This window comes from Budorcas taxicolor, chromosome 10, assembly GCF_023091745.1.
Source record: "Budorcas taxicolor isolate Tak-1 chromosome 10, Takin1.1, whole genome shotgun sequence".
NCBI classification, from domain to species: domain Eukaryota; kingdom Metazoa; phylum Chordata; class Mammalia; order Artiodactyla; family Bovidae; genus Budorcas; species Budorcas taxicolor.
This window is the reverse complement of record NC_068919.1, coordinates 19,720,120-19,736,975: the sequence shown is the minus strand read 5'-3', so window position 1 is coordinate 19,736,975 and position 16,856 is coordinate 19,720,120.

Here is a 16,856-nt window from a genome sequence, read left to right as displayed (position 1 = left end):
TATCTTTTTGCCTTTTCATACTGTTCATGGGGTTCTCAAGGCAAGAACACACTGGTAATAGCAAACACCCTCTTGCAGAAACACAAGAGAAGACTCTACACATGGACATCACCAATGGCCAATACCGAAATCATGTTGATTATATTCTTTGCAGCCAAAGATGAAGAAGCTCTATACAGTCAGAAAAAACAAGACTGGTAGCTGACTGTTGCTCAGATCATGAACTCCTTATTGCAAAATTCAGGCTTAAATTGAAGAAAGTAGGGAAAACCACTAGACCATTCAGGTATGACCTAAATCAAATCCCTTACAATTATACAGTGGAAGTGACAAATAGAGTCAAGGGATTAGATTTGATAGACAGAGTGCCTGAAGAACTATGGATGGAGGTTCATGACATTGTACAGGACGCAGTAATCAAGACCATCCCCAAGAAAAAGAAATGCAAAAAGGCAATATGCTTGTCTGATGAGGGCTTACAAATAGCTGGGGAAAGAAAAGATGCAAAAGGCAAAGGAGAAAAGGAAAGATACACCCATCTGAATGCAGAGTTCCAAAGAATAGCAAGGAGAGATAAGAAAGCCTTCCTCAGTGATCAATGCAAAGAAATAGAGGAAAACAATAGAATGGAGAAGACTAGAGATCCCTTCAAGAAAATTAGAGATAGCAAGGGAACATTTCATGCAAAGATGGGCTCGATAAAGGACAGAAATGTTATGGACCTAACAGAAGCAGAAATTATTAAGAAGAGGTGGCAAGAATACACAGAAGAGCTACACAAAAAAGATCTTCATAACCAGATAATCAAGATGGTGTGATCACTCACCTAGAGCCAGATATTTTGGAATGAGAAGTCAAGCGGACCTTAGGAAGCATCACTACAAACAAAGTTAGTGGAGGTGATGGAATTCCAGTTGAGCTATTTCAAAACCTGAAAGATGATGCTGTGAAAGTGCTTCATTCAATATGCCAGCAAATTTGGAAAATTCAGCAGTGGCTACAGGACTGGAAAAGATCAGTTTTCATTCCAAACTCAAAGAAAGGCAATGTCAAAGAATGTTCAAACTACCGCACAATTGCACTTATCTCACATGCTGGTAAAGTAATGCTCAAAATTCTCCAAGCCAGACTTCAACAGTCCATGAACTGTGAACTTCCAGATGCTCAAGCTGGATTTAGAAAAGGCAGAGGAACCAGAGATCAAATTGCCAACATCCGATGGATCATCAAAAAAGCAAGAGAGTTCCAGAAAAACATCTCTTTCTGCTTTATTGACTATGCCAAAGCCTTTGACTGTGTGGACCACAACAACTGTGGAAAATTCTGAAAGAGATGGGAATACCAGACCACCTGACCTGCTGAGAAATCTGTATGCAGGTTAAGAAGCTACAGTTAGAACTGGATATGGAGCAATAGACTAGTTCCAAATCAGGAAAGCAGTACGTCAAGGCTGTATATTGTCACCCTGCTTATTTAACTTATATGCAGAGTACATCATGAGAAATGCTGGGCTGGAAGAAGCACAAGCTGGAATCAAGATTGCCAGAAGTATCAATAACCTCAGGTATGCAGATGACACCAAGCTTATGGCAGAAGGCAAAGAAGAATGAAACAGCCTCTTGATGATAGTGAAAGTGGAGAGTGAAAAAGTTGGCTTAAAGCTCAACATTCAGAAAACAAAGATCATGGCATCTGGTCCCATCACTTCATGGGAAATAGATGGGGAAACAATGGAAACAGTGAGAGACTTTACTTTGTTGGGCTCCAAAATGACTGTAGATGGTGACTGCAGGCATGAAATTAAAAGATACTTGCTCCTTGGAAGAAAAGCTATGACCAACCTAGATAGCATATTAAAAAGCAGAGACATTACTTTGCCAACAAAGGTCCGTCTAGTCAAGGCTATGGTTTTTCCAGTGGTCATGTATGGATGTGAGAGTTGGACTGTAAAGTAAGCTGAGCACTAAAGAACTGATGCTTTTGAGCTATGGTGTTGGAGAAGACTCTTGAGAGTCCCTTGGACTGCAAGGAGATCCAACCAGTCCATCCTAAAGGACATCAGTCCTGAATATTAATTGGAAGGATTGATGATTAAGCTGAAACTCCAATTCTCTGGCCACCTGATGTGAAGAACTGATTCACTGGAAAAGACCCTGATGCTGGGAAAGATTGAAGGCAAGAGGAGAAGGGGATGACAGAGGATGAGATGCTTGGATGGCATCACTGACTCCTTGGACATGAGTTTGAGTAAACTCCAGGAGTTGGTGACGGACAGCGAAGTATGGTGTGCTGCAGTCCACGGGGTCGTAAAGAGTCGGACGTGACTGGACTGACTGACTGACTATACATACTGTCTTTATCCATTCTACACTGAACATGTAAACATATTCATGTTCCCTTTTAATTTACACAAGTCTGTATATTTTCTAAGGCTTCCCTGATAGCTCAGTTGTTAAAGAATCCACCTGCAATGCAGGAGACCCTGGTTCGATTCCTGGGTCAGGAAGATCTGCTGGAGAAGGAATGGGCTACCCACTCCAGCATTCTTGGGTTTCCCTTGTGGCTCAGCCGGTAAAGAATCCGCCTGCAATGCAGGAGACCTGGGTTTCATCCCTGGGTTGAGAAGATCCTCTGGAGAAGGGCAAGGCTACCCACTCCAGTTTAATGATGGCATAGAGTTCCTTGTATGAATGTACCTTAATTTGTTTAAGTGTTTTCCTACGGATCAGCATTTTGGATGTTTCCAATTTGTGACTATAGACATCACTGCAGTGACAATCCTGGCACACGTGGTCTGTTCTCAGAGGTCTCCAGGGACTCCAGAGCCTGCCTCTGCAGTTCTCTCTGATGCTGTATAATCTTGACAGGATGTTGCCCTACCCTGGGGATCCCCTGAAATGTTGCCAAAGGTGCAGAGTGCAAAAATAAGCTCCCCCCCAAGAGAAAGGCAACTGTGCCAGTTGGCTTAGAGAGCCCTTGTGGGACAAAGAGGCAGGACCAATACCATGGCCCAGGGAACCCAAATTCCTTTCCTCCTGGTGTGTTCATGGCCCTAATGAGAGCTGTTTATTTTATTTTGTTGTCTTTTTTTATATCCACCTGCTGCTTTCAGAGATTTAGCTCCTCCAGTTCCAATGAAGGCGAATTAGGGAAAGACATCATCAGAGGCGGAGGACCATTGACAGCCTTTCTAAGAGTGGCTTTTCTAGCCTTCACTGGAACACACTCCCTCTAAGCGCAGCATGAACAATCACAGTATCTCCAGTTTCCATGGTGACTTGCAAGGCTAACCCCCATGGGAGGCCCAAAACATGCCACATCTTTCCCTCCAACCCTCTCAGGTACCAGGACAGAACCCAGCTGAGGTACCAACAGAGGCTGGTGGTTGGTACAGCTGAAGTCAGAGATCAGAAGCCACAGGGAGTGAGAAAGAGAATACAAGTCAGAGTCTGGGCTTTTTTGTTTTCTTACAAACAAACTTCATTTCTGTATTTGGCACCATTCTCCTGCTCTTACTATTTTCTCCCCCATCATTTCAGACGTTTCTCCCTCCCCTTTTTCCTGGCATTGGTAGTAAGTTCCTGGGCTTATACAGCATTAAGTGGGAGAATTCTTAGCCATTCTCAGTCTTTGTCGTATGTCCACTGACATCTGCTGAGCTGAGTGCCACCCCTGCTGACCCCTCCCAGATGTCTGCTGAGACCTGTGTGCACCCCAGCTGCTGGGCAGAACACAGTCCACGCTGGTCACTCTGCATCTGTTCCATCTTAGTTTCCCGGATTTTCTACATTTTCTGCTTAAACATGCTACTTGTGAAATTAGAGGGAAAAGTTATTAAAATATTGTCATTTAAATGTATCTTTAGTATTGCTGCATGTTGCTTTTCTGTCTTAAAAAGTGTGGTCCTGGGGTAGGAAACAGGCAGGATTTAGAATAAGTTTTAGATGAAAGTCATCACTTGAAAGGGAAACTGGACAATTAAACCTGTGATAGATGCAAAACAAACCCACCTTAAGATGTGTTTATCAAGATGTGTTGCTGGGGATTCTTGGGCAAGGCTCTGGTTCCATGGAGGAGCCCTGGAATCATGTGCAGGAAAGTGTGACCAGAATGTGACTGAAAGCAAACAGAACTGCCCTGCCTGTGGCTTCTGGTCCACCCAGCTAAGGCAGGGCTGTGCTTTAACGGCAATGAACCTAATGCAGGCTGGATCAGAGGAATGTACAGCCTTCCAAGGAGAGCCGTGACTACAAATATGCAGATATGCAAATGTACTCCCTGCTCCCACTCCCTCCAAATGGATTCCTGATTTGTAGACAGTGATTACTGAGGCCAAAAACATTTTTGTCCTGTGTGCCTGATATTGTCCAGAGAAGGGAATGATCTAGCCAGCCCGCACAAATGTCCTGGTTTTGTTGACTGGCCCTAGTGTGGAAATGGGTCTTTTAGACTAATGGAGTTTGATGGTGACACTGTCCATTAAGATAAACCCATCTGTTACAAACCTTTCTAGAAAGCAATATTGTAAGTTGTATCAGAAGCCTTTAAGAACTCTGTACACTTTGATCCAGCAACTCCTCTTCTACTAATTGTCAGAAATTCAAACACAGATTTATGCACAATGGTGTGCATTCTAGTATTATCCAAAGTGGTACAAAATGGAAACAACCTCAGTGTTTGACAATAAGGGAAGATTAAATACTGGTGTACACACATTGGATGAGCATAAAACCATTAAAAATGATTTTCAAATAATTGTATTGGCAATGAAAAATGTTCATAGTGTAATGAGTTTAAGAATTAGGATTCAGAGTTGTGTATAACATATTATTTTAATTTTATAAAATGATTACATGCATATTCCTAAGTAAAATATTAAAAAGAAATATATCAACTCTTTAGATATTCGTAGCTGGTGATTATTATTTTCTTCTTCATATCCCTCACCAGAGAGACAGCTTTTTTTGTTGTTTTTTTGGCAAAAAATAATTGGATCTACTTGTTGTTTTACCAAGCACAGTAGTTTATCTTATGACGGTCATTTGGAATTCAGAGATATAATAGGAAACAAATATACCCAGGTAGTTATAGAGTTTAGGCAAGTTACTTCATTTTTCTATACTTGAGTTTCTTTATTTATATAATGGGGATGATAATATTTACCTCCCATGGCTATTTTGATTATTTAATAAGGTGAATATAAAGCGATGAGCACATAGTAAGTGAATTCTTTCCCCTGATCCCCGCAACCCCTTCTTCTGTTTTAATTGGACCAATAGGAAGTAGTAAAAGAATGTATTTGGATCTATATACTGTTCTACTATTCATTATAAATTAATCGAATGACTTGATAGTTGTGGTTTTTAAAAGCAAACGTTTTAAAAAGGAAGAAAATCTCTGTGCTTGAGGAAGATGGCAGGTAACAAGGGGAGGTTTCAGAAAGAACATACAGGTTCTTAACTTGTATTTTCATCTATCTCCCTATCAAGAAGAAATGCCATCAAACCAGACTGGAGGAAACTGAAGGCCAAGATGGGAGCGCAGATAGCAGGAAACCACTCTAACCAAATATACAAATTGGACTCCACGACTCCACCTCCCCTTTGGCTGCAACATGAAGAGAAAAGTTACATTCCATGGGAGGCCACTGTTCAAATATTGCATAAGTGCCTTTGAACTGGTTGAATTTCTCTTGAACCCCTTAAAACCACACTGAGAGCATTGAGGGTCAGGGCGGTGGAGATGGGAGAGGATTTGGGAGGAAGAGGTCTTTGGAGAGAATGATTTGTGTGCTATGGGTACTTTCCCTTCATCGAGCAAGAGAGGAAGGCTTCAAAGGAGAGCAGTTAGAGAGCAGAGGCTGAGGATGGGACACAGGAAATGGGGGCTCTGATTCCTGACTGAAAAATCTAAAGAATGAGAAGGCTTGAAACAGTTGTCAGGCACAGGGAGTGAAAAGCTAGTTTACAAAAGTACCAGAGAATAGCTTCCCTGCTCTCAAGACTTCTCAGCACCACCCCACCCCAGAGGAGTCAGAATTTCAGGTTTGCACACTCAGGTAGGAGGAAAAGGTCAAAAAAAGTGATGCCTGGGACTTCTGGTGGTACAGTGGATAGGAGGCTGCCAATGCAGGGGGCACAGGTTCCATCCCTGGTCCGGGAAGATTCTCGGAACGGCTAAGCCTGTGCACCACAGCTACTGAGTCCTCGCTCTAGAGCCCCTGAGACACATTACTGAAGCCTGCATTCCTAGAGCCTGTGCTCCACAGCAAGAAAAGCCACCACAATGAGAAGCCTGCATCGCAACGGAGAGTAGGCCCATCTTGCTGCAACCAGAGTAAGCCCACAAAGCAATGATCACCCAGCACAGCCAAAAAATTTTTTAAAAAATCATTTAAAAAAAAGAAGATGCCTAACACATAGTATAACCAGCTGTAACCTTTCTGCCTGCAGCAGGGCCAGGCTTATGAGGAAGATTAAATTTGAAACAAAGCTCACAGTTCTGGTCCTTACATAGGATTATATTTCTGCATCAAAATGGAGACTGTACTTTGTGACTTAGAGTGATTATTGAGCTTTCATTATCATGAGTAATCAGAAAAGTCATGCAACTGATGAATTTTCAACCACAAACAGCAGAAGGATATCCCCCACTGGATTAATTTTAAGGGACAGATGGAGACCACATAAAGTTGCTTTCCCCTTATACCCTGGAAGTTCACTTAGGCCAAATACACTACCCAGCTTGCTTAAGTGAGTTTAAGTCAACGGTCCAGACAAATGAGCTCCCAGATGGCCACAATAGTCACCTGTAAAATCTTGGCGATGTCCTAGAAAATTGAGAGCATAGCCAAAAGAATGAAAACGTCCTGATTTTTAAATGGGGTGATAGATGAAATTTACAACCTGGTTGATGAGTGCCACCAGCACCAACAAAAATCTTGATGGGATTATTAAACAGGTGGTTTCCAGAGTACTTTCAAAAGAAAGTGTTTGCCAGGAACTAGTGCAGAGTCACTAAGAACAAGTCTAACCTCATTTCTTTTTTCATATGAATTATTAGATTAGTGGGTTGGGCGGGTGTAATAGGCTCAGTGTCTTATTTCTGTGAAGACTTTTAGCGAATCCCTCCTGACTCCCTTGTGCAAAAGTGGAGACCTGTCAGCGGGGACTGAGAGGTAGATTTACAGTCGGTTGAACAATTGTTCTCCAAGTGTGTTGATGAATGAATTCATGTCACCCTGGATTGGGGGGAGGGGGGTCTCTGGCGGCATTCCAATGGGCTTTGTTCTGGCTCTGTCCAGGTTAATATTTTTTATTAATAACTTGGAAGATGACATAGACGCCAATTTTATCAAAAGCGTGGAAGACACTAAGGCAAAAGAGATAGTGAACACACATGAAAGACTATAAATTTTTAAAATTTGCAGTCATATCCGCTGACACATTTTGGAAATGAAGGTTGAAATAGCAGCAACCAGGGCAAAACCTGCTGAGGGCTGATTTAAGCTCAGTTTTTTCACCTTCTTGGACAAATTCTAACTTGCACAGCCTGCTCATGCTGGGCGCTCTGTTGGTTACCTACTTCTCTATGCCACTGTGCCCAGGGTCAGCCTCTACCTTATTCTCCTCATTAACTTAATGACACCCCAGTTCCTCCCCGCAAATGAGTCCTGACATTGCCAAGCAAACCCTACTGCTGCACTTGAGCTCCATCAAGACCTTCCCAGCTCAGGCACCTGCCCTGGCTCAGTCACGTTTTAGCTCTCTGGGCATCCTGCCAGCTTGTGGCCCAGTATAAGTCCCCCAGAGCTCTGTGAACAGGGCAAGAAATTCCTTTCCCTCCATCTACCAAGTGTCTACTTGTCCCAACATCCTAATCCCATATATCTCTGCTCATAAATATATGTGTCCTTCCCACTGGAATGAAATCTCACAGGGATGAATGTCAATTCGGCATTGTTTATAAGTTCAATTATACCAGTACAGAATGGGGGAGACTTGTCTTGACAAGAATCTCCATTGGGCCTTTGGGCCAATTTGCCTGAGACCAATTTCCCTAAAGTCAATTTGTTTCAAGTTCCAGATATTGAAAATGTGTATCTTAAGAGCACATTTGTGGCTCTTAAGAATAAAGCCACTCTGACTCTATAAAGCATTTTAAGTTTTGGATGATTCCTGCTCTTGTACTATGTTTAAATATATTAAGAATTTTCAAGCAAACCTTAAGGAATTTCTACTTTAAAAAATTTTTTTTGTTTATTTTTGGCTCCTCTGAGTCTGCATTGCCATGAGAGCTTCCTCTAGTTGCGGTGAGCTGGGGCTACTCCCTTGTTGCAGCGCAGAGGCTTCTCATTGCAGTGGCTTCACTTGTGGAGCATGGGCTGTAGGTGTGCGGGCTTCAGTAGTTGCAGGTTGAGTTGCTCTGCAGTATGTGGCATCTTCCTGTACCAGGGATCGTGTTCCCTGCATTGGCAGGCGGATTCTGAACCACTGGACCACCAGGAAGTGTGGAACTTCTACTAGTGTTATTTCACATTTCTATAAGTTATCTTTAAACTTATCATACATCCCTTGGCAGATTCTGTTAGTGTTCTACACCTAAGTATAGACCCTAGAGGAAGCCAGCATCTTTTCACACACAAAAAGACTTGTACAACACATATAAGCAAAAAAGTTCATTCCTGTTTTATTTGTAATAACCAAACATTGGAAATAACACAAGAATCCATTCACACAAGAAAAAACAAACCCAGTTACATAGATACTATGAATAGATACTCAGCAAAGAAAAAAAAAAGAATTAACCACTGATCATGCAACAACATGGATTAATCTCAAAAACACATTGAACGAAAGAAGCCAGGAATGCATGGGTATGATTCCATTCATATGAAGTTCAAGAAGAGGCAAAGTTAAAATATGGTGGAAGAATTGGTGTGATTATTAGCAGGGAGTAGGAACTGACTGGGAAGGAGCATAGGCGAATTTTCTGGGGGTAAAAAAGAATTCTATGCCTTGATCTGGGAAGTGGCCACATATGCAAAAGGTCACACACACACACAAAGTCATCAAGGTCTATTTTTAATCTTTGTGCATTTTTCTATGTATAAAGTAACACCTCACTAAATTATTGCTTCAGTTCAGTTCAGTTCAGTCGTTCAGTTGTGTCCGACTCTTTGCGACTCCATGAATTGCAGCACGCCAGGCCTCCCTGTCCATCACCAACTCCTGAGTTCACTCAAACTCACGCCCATCGAGTTGGTGATGCCATCAACCCACCTCATCCTCTGAGGTCCCCTTCTGCTCCTGCCCCGAATCCCTCTCAGCATCAGAGTCTTTTCTGATGAGTCAACTCTTCGCATGAGGTAGCCAAAGTACTGGAGTTTCAGCTTTAGCATCAGTCCTTCCAAAGAACACCCAGGACTGATCTCCTTCAGAAAGGACTGGTTGGATCTCCTTGCAGTCCAAGCGACTCTCAGGAGTCTTCTCCAACGCCACATTTCAAAAGTATCAATTCTTCATCACTCAACTTTCTTCACAGTCCAACTCTCACATCCATACATGACTACTGGAAAAACCATAGCCTTGACTAGACGGACCTTTGTTGGCAAAGTAATGTCTCTGCTTTTGAATATGCTATCTAGGTTGGTCTTAACTTTCCTTCCAAGGAGTAAGCATCCTTTAATTTCATGGCTGCAATCACCATCTGCAGTGATTTTGGAGCCCCTAAAAATAAAGTCTGACACTGTTTCCACTATTTCCCCATCTATTTGCCATGAAGTGAGGGGACGAGATGCCATGATCTTCATTTTCCGAATGTTGAGCTTTAAGCCAACTTTTTCACTCTCCTCTTTCACTTTCACCAAGAGGCTTTTTAGTTCCTCTTCACTTTCTGCCATAAGGGTGGTGTCATCTGCATATCTGAGGTTATTGATATTTCTCCCGGCTATCTTGATTCCGGCTTGTGCTTCTTCCAGCGTTTCTCATGATGTACTCTGCATATAAGTTGAATAAGCAGGGTGACAATATACAGCCTTGACGCATTCCTTTTCCTATTTGGAACGAGTCTGTTGTTCCATGTCTAGCTCTAACTGTTGCTTCCTGACCTGCATACAGGTTTCTCAAGAGGCAGGTCAGGTGGTCTGGTATTCCCATCTCTTTAAGAATTTTCCACAATTTATTGTGATCCACACAGTCAAAGGCTTTGGCATAGTCAATAAAGCTTACATTTCTTTATATTTGATATGTAAGTTTCCACTCAAAAGCACACTGAGTTTGAATATTTTTACCTCTGGTTTGAGGTAAAAATATTCAAGTTAAGTTTTTACATAAAAATATTCAAGTTAAGTTCCTTGTTAAGTTTTTACATGCTTTTTTGGGTGCAATTTTAATTTTGAATGCAAACAAACACACCTTCAGATTGGCACCTGTTTAGTGAGCACGCTTCATTTGAATAGGAGATGTGTGCTCCATCCCTCAGCATATTCAACTCCGTGACAGCTTAGTTTTCGTTAACGTCTAATTGGGAAAGTCATGCTGGGTGATGGATCTGAACACGCACATCAGCACACAGCATCCTGAGTTCAGGTAATTGTGGATCCTTGCTTCTGGGATTGAGCCATAAACAATTTTCTACAAACTGTCCTCAGTCTTCATGCCCTTGCCCAAAATAGACAGCTCTTAGCCACCCGCCTCCTATGCTGATCCTAATGGATGGTTGACGGGCACCAGCTGGTGTTTTGCTTCCATATTCCTGTGTGTTTGGAGCAAGGCCAGCACATTGGGCAGGCTTTGAGCAATTCTGACTGCCTTGAGGTTGCCAGAGTAATGTAGGGGTTGAACTCCTTGTACCATCTCCCAGGTTGGCTTGGTGTGGTTGGAGAGCAGGCCCTGTAGACCCCACCTGGATGCCCATTCCGGGTCACCCAACTTCTCCAGGATGAAAGAACCTTATATAAGCAGCAGCCCAACCCTCCATCAACCCTAATGTCAAATACAGCCCACATGTAAGTATAATCAGAATATCCCTCAGTAAACATCCTCTGGAAGCTTTGTTAATGCATGTTCTGTGTCGCTATGGGCAATGCTTGGTCAAATCCCCAACTGGAGCCTGGATCCCATGGTTCTAGCCATGTAACATTGTTTCCCTTCTTAGGGGAAGGGAGGGTATTAATAGATTATACCTATTGTTCTTAAGCAAGGCAGGCTGAGTCCCAGTGCTCTTTTTTTGTTAAGATAGCTGCCTGGGAGTCCAGAGGAGAATGAGCATTATCCACGAATCCCTTGGTTAGAGACCCTTTTGTTAAGGAATCCTGTTTGCTTGCTCTTTTGTGCCATAAACAGATTAGGGAGAATCGTGCTCTTTTGTGTATGAAATAAGGTAAAAGGAAGGTGTAAACAGATTGCATCCTGAGCCATAATATCTGGCCTGGAGAGATGAATGTGAGAAATAAGGACCCCTTCTCCCTTTTCTAGAAGAGGAGAAAGCAGTGTGGATAACGCTTTCATGATTTTATTATTATTTGTGTTTTGGTGGTACTTTTGGTAGAGAAGCAAGGGTTTTGGCCAGGCTCTCAAAGCTCAACTTGGCTCTGAGGAAGAAAGCCCCCAAGTGTGGCAGGCCTTGAAACAGATGTCTCTAGTGTCTTATCTAATAAACTCACCAGACTCGGGTGAGTGAGCAGGCTCATCAACAAGGTTAGAAGCACAATCTCTGGAGTCAGACTGACCAAGGGTTGCCATTTCACCCACCATTTTACCTCTAGTTTACAGGCCTCATCTGTAAACTAGAATTAATAACTACACCACCAGGTCACTGAGAGTTAAGTGAGATGATACATATAAAGCATTAAGACATAGTAAGGCTTGGAACTTCCCTAGAAGTCCAGTGGTTAAGACTGAGCGGTTCCACAGCAGGGAGTGTGGGTTCGATCCCTGATGGGGGAACTAAGATTCTGCATGCTGAATGCCGCAGCCAAAAAATTCAAAAACTAACTAAATAATTAAAAAAAAAAAAAGACACACTGGACTTCCCTGGCAGTCCAGGGGTTGGGAGCCCACCTGCCAAGACAGGGGACATAGGTTTGATCCCTGGTCCAGGAAGATCATATGTGCTGCTGGGTAACTAAGCCTGGGCACTGTAACTACTAAAGTCCACATGCCCTAGAGCCTGTGTTCTGCAGCAAGAGAAGTCACTGCAAAGAGAAGCCCATGCACCACTACAAAGTACCTGCTAGCTGCAACTAGAGAAAGCTCACACATAGCAACAGAGACCCAGCATAGCCAAAAGTACTAAGTAAACAAATCAATATTTCTCAAAAAAAAATTTAAAAACATAGTGAGTCTTAATTATTGTTATTTTCATGATAAGAACACATGGGAGGTGCTACATCCCACTTGGGGGTTTGGAGATTAAAAGTGAAATAATAAATACGGCTTCCCAGGTGGCACTAGTGGTAAAGAACCCACCTGCCAGTGCAGGAGATATAAGAGATGTGGGTTTGATCCCTGGGCCAGAAAGATCTCCCGGAGAAGGAAATGGAACTCACTCCAGTATTCTTGCCTGGAGAGTCCCATGAACAGAATAGCCCAGTGGGCTACAGTCCATGGGGTTGCAAAGAGTCAGATATAACTGAAGCTACTAAGCACAGCACAGTAATAGATAAAGGGGAAATAAAGGGAAATAGTCTATGACAAAATGTCAGGACATGGGGGGTCTGGAAACCTTGAAGTATGAGAAACAGTTGAGGAAACTAAGGGTGTCTTGCTTGCAAGAGAAAAAATTGTCTACTTGATGGACCATGTTGTATTCCAGTAGTGGCTAAACCCACCTGACAGGGATGCTCTGTGCCATGCGGCACCTTTCAACTCTTGATGAAACTCTGGTCTCTCAAAGGGCAAAGGCTGTGACTCCTGGTTAGCAGCTGGGGGCATCCAGGGCTCCCAGCTGGGAGATGCTAACCAGCCTGGTCCTCTGGCTGAACGAGAAGGACCTGGGACCCAGAACAGCCCAGAGAGGTGAGCAGGAGGTGGTTTATCCCAAATGGACCATAGAAGGCTTTCGGACAGATCCTAACACTATTGCTAGTATTTTGCCCAGTTTCAGAAGAGGTTACCTCAGGTCACAGAAGCACTCCTGGGTGGAGTGGAGTTTGTTTGCTTGTGGTCTGGTCAGGAAGCTCCAAGCCGGGTGGCCGAGAGGCTGGCCATCTTGGCTGGAAGGCCGAATGACTGGCCAACTGGTGCGTCTCCAGGGAGCTGGCCGACCTGCCTCGACAGCCTGGATCTCTGGCCACTGTTGCTGCCTGCAGAGCATCCCCCTCCAGCCAGCTGATTTTCTCATTGCAAGGCTTGTAATGGCGTGATTTATGACTGTGCTCATCCACGCTGGCCCCCGGGTATACACAGTTTCCCTTCCAGGCTGGGAAGTGAATAATGAATTAATCACCCTGCTTCGAATTCAATGCGAAGCTGAGTGTTTGCAGATCTTTATTGTACTGTGCAAGCCAAGTCGAACCGCTCCATTTACACTTCTAATTCATCTGAGTTTGTACAATTCTGCCTGCTCCTGTGGAGTTGCAGCCTCGTGGCTCCTTAGTCTCCAAGAAAGTCTCGCCTGCCCCTCCCAGCCATCCTCTCCCCTAAAAGTGGATGCCAAAGACTCCTGGGAGCTCAGAGAGGCCAAGCCACTTCCTCAGAGACTGCCCTCTGGAATGCCTCATGTCCCCAAAGATGCTGTAAACAGCATCTCTAAGCATCAACAAAGATAGCTAATGCCAGTCAGCGTGTGTGGCACAGAGACGACACACAGGAAACATTTGTTGAACGAAGGACCCTGGCCCCGCAGACACATGTTTATAAAAACTAATGGCTTGCAGTCACAGCTGCACTGGTTTCTCTTTTCCCTTGATCAGGAAAGCAGAGGGGAAAATATTTTACATACAGATGAGCAAAGATAAGAATTACATCTGGGATTTCCCTAATGCCTAAGTGATCTAAGGAAGGGAAATCTCCTCCAGGCAGCTCTAGCCTCCCATCCCATGTGGGAGACTGTAAATACTCAAATCCAGTCCACTCTAGCCCTTGATGGGTACATTAGTAGATTGGCCGCAACTAAGGAAAGAATTTCTGAGCTAGAAGATATATCAATGGAATGCTCCAAAATGGAAAAGCAAAGAGAAAAAAGACAAGGGAAAAAAACAGAACAGAATATCCAAGGACTATGGGATAACTCCAAAAGGCATGACATATATGTAGTGGGGATACCAGAGAGAGAAGAAAGAGAGAAAGGAACCGAAGAAATGTTGGAAACTAACAACAGAGAATCTCTCCAAATTAATGTCTGTAAACCACAGATCCGAGAAGCTCGGAGAACAATAAGCAAGATAAATGCTGGAGAATAAAAAACTCAATCTAGGTACATCACGTTCAAACTAAATAAAAATGTAGAAAGAGATGGAAATCAGGGACAAAGAGATCCGGAAACGGATGGAGGAACTCTCTAAGATAATGGTAAAGGAAGCAAAGATCACATCTGTATCACAAGGCCAAACTGGAGCAGGTCAGAAGGTTCCAGGGACAGGTACTTCCAGAAAGTGAAACTGGATGTGCATCTGATGCATCTGGAGCTCTCCTGAGCAGATTTAGAGAACTGGCAGAGGACTTAGGGTTGAATTAGCAATAATGGTGCACAAAGAAATTAAGCAAATGGAAAAAGTAAAGAGAACTGATTCCAGGGAAAATTAAACCTTATGCAGGAAGGGAAAAGTAATCTTAATCATCGGACATTCATAGTTCAACCATGAAGAGTACTTACATCATCACAATAGTATAAACATTGAATATGAGGTAACCAAATTTATGATAGAAGTGAACTGAGAGCACAGGAGATGGGAAATATCCAGGCTTGTGAAAAACTTAGAACAGCAGACACATGTTATTTAGCAATTCACAGGTAAGTTGAATCAGTTAAAGAGCTGAAGGTACTTGCCTCTGGGAAGCCAGAAATTAAGGAAGGAGTGATGAGCTTATAATTTTTGTAGTAAATCCTGCAAAACTCTTAAAACTAAGTGCACAATACCTAGCTCCTTGGAGAAATGGCTCATTCCAAGATTAGGACAGGGTGGGCACAAGATGAGCCTAGAACATCTCGTTATTCCAGAAAGTGAGGCAGTACTTGAAGGATGCTGGGACACATCACAAGGATACAGAAGCCACCTTGAAGGGGTTTCCACTGGCCACATCTTAGACAGTCTGCCCAAAATATGTAAGTGCAATAATATGTTATAAACCGTGGGGAAAAAATAAGAGTTTGTGAGCCTATACTGAAAACTGATAAAGAACAAATAATAATTAAATATATAGGGATGGGAGAAGTCTCTTGAATGCCAAGGAGGTCTCCTAAAGAATGTCAAGAGCCAGCTGGTGAATGTGGAGGGATTCTAGGGTTAGAAAAATCTTCATTTTGTAATCATCATTTTAAAGATTGAATCAGGAAAGAATCATCAGTGGATGCTGATTCTAGGGGAAGTTTTGACGTTAAAGTATCTACCTACAGGCTTCTTAAAAGTTGCAAGTGTGAGGGGAAGAACTAATTCTGTAATGGGGTAAATAGGGCAACACCTTGGTAGAGTAATTACAATTAACAATAGTTAGGAGGGACAGGGGGCTTACCTGATGGCTCAGCAAGTAAAGAATCTGCCTGCAATACAGGAGGCACAGAAGATGTGGGTTCGATCTCTGGGTTGGGAAGATCCCCTGGAAGAGGAAATGGCAATCTACTCCAGTATTCTTGGCCGAAAAAAATCCCATGGACAGAGGAACCTGGTGGGCTACAGTGCATGGGGTCACAAAAGAGTTGAACACGACTGAGCAGCTAAGCACAGGAGAGACAGACAACCACTGTATAATTCTAAATATAATACTCTGAAAGAACACCACATCTTCAGTACAGTATTCTGATCATGAAATCATAATCATAATTTAATTAAAATGAGCATTTGAATAAATGATGGATATTCTAGTTAGAAAGATAGGCAGGACTATGTTCTTAACAAATGTCAATGTCCTAAGAATCAAAGAAAGGCTCTGGAAATGTTCTAGATTAAAAGAGGCTAAAGAGATTTGACAACAAAAAGCAGTACTTGACCCTAGAGTAAAATGCAATAAAGGAGATTATTAGACCAACTGACAAAATTAGACTGCGGACAATAGATTAGGTAAGTATTGTAGCAGTGCAAATTGTAAGTATATGAAGTTGATAACTGTACTGTAGTTATCTAAGACAACATATTTTAAATCATGTGTGTATGTATGTATGTATGTATTTGTTTATGGTTGCACTGGGTCTTCATTGCTGCATACAGGCTTTCCCTTGTTGTGGTGAGCAGGGGCTACTCTTCATAGCAGTGAATGTGTTTCTCACTGTGGCAGCTTCTCTCATTGCGGAGCACGGGATCCAGGTGCACGGACCTCAGCAGTGGCAGCCCATGGGCTCAGTAGCAGTCTCAGCTCGAGAACTCTGGAGAGCGGGCTCAGCAGTTGTGGCTCACTGGCTTTAGTTCCTCTGTGGCATGTGGGATCTTCCGGGAGCAGGGATCGAACCTATGTCCCCTTCATTGACAGGCGGATTCCTATCCACTGTATCACCAGGGAAGTCCTAAGAGAATATTTTGCTCTTCAGTTCAGTTCAGTTCAGTTGCTCAGTCGTGTCCGACTCTTTGCGACCCCATGAATCGCAGCACACCGGGCCTCCCTGTCCATCACCAACTCCCAAGTTCACTCAGACTCACATCCATCGAGTCGGTGATGCCATCCAGCCATCTCATCCTCGGTCGTCCCCTTTTCCTCCTGTCC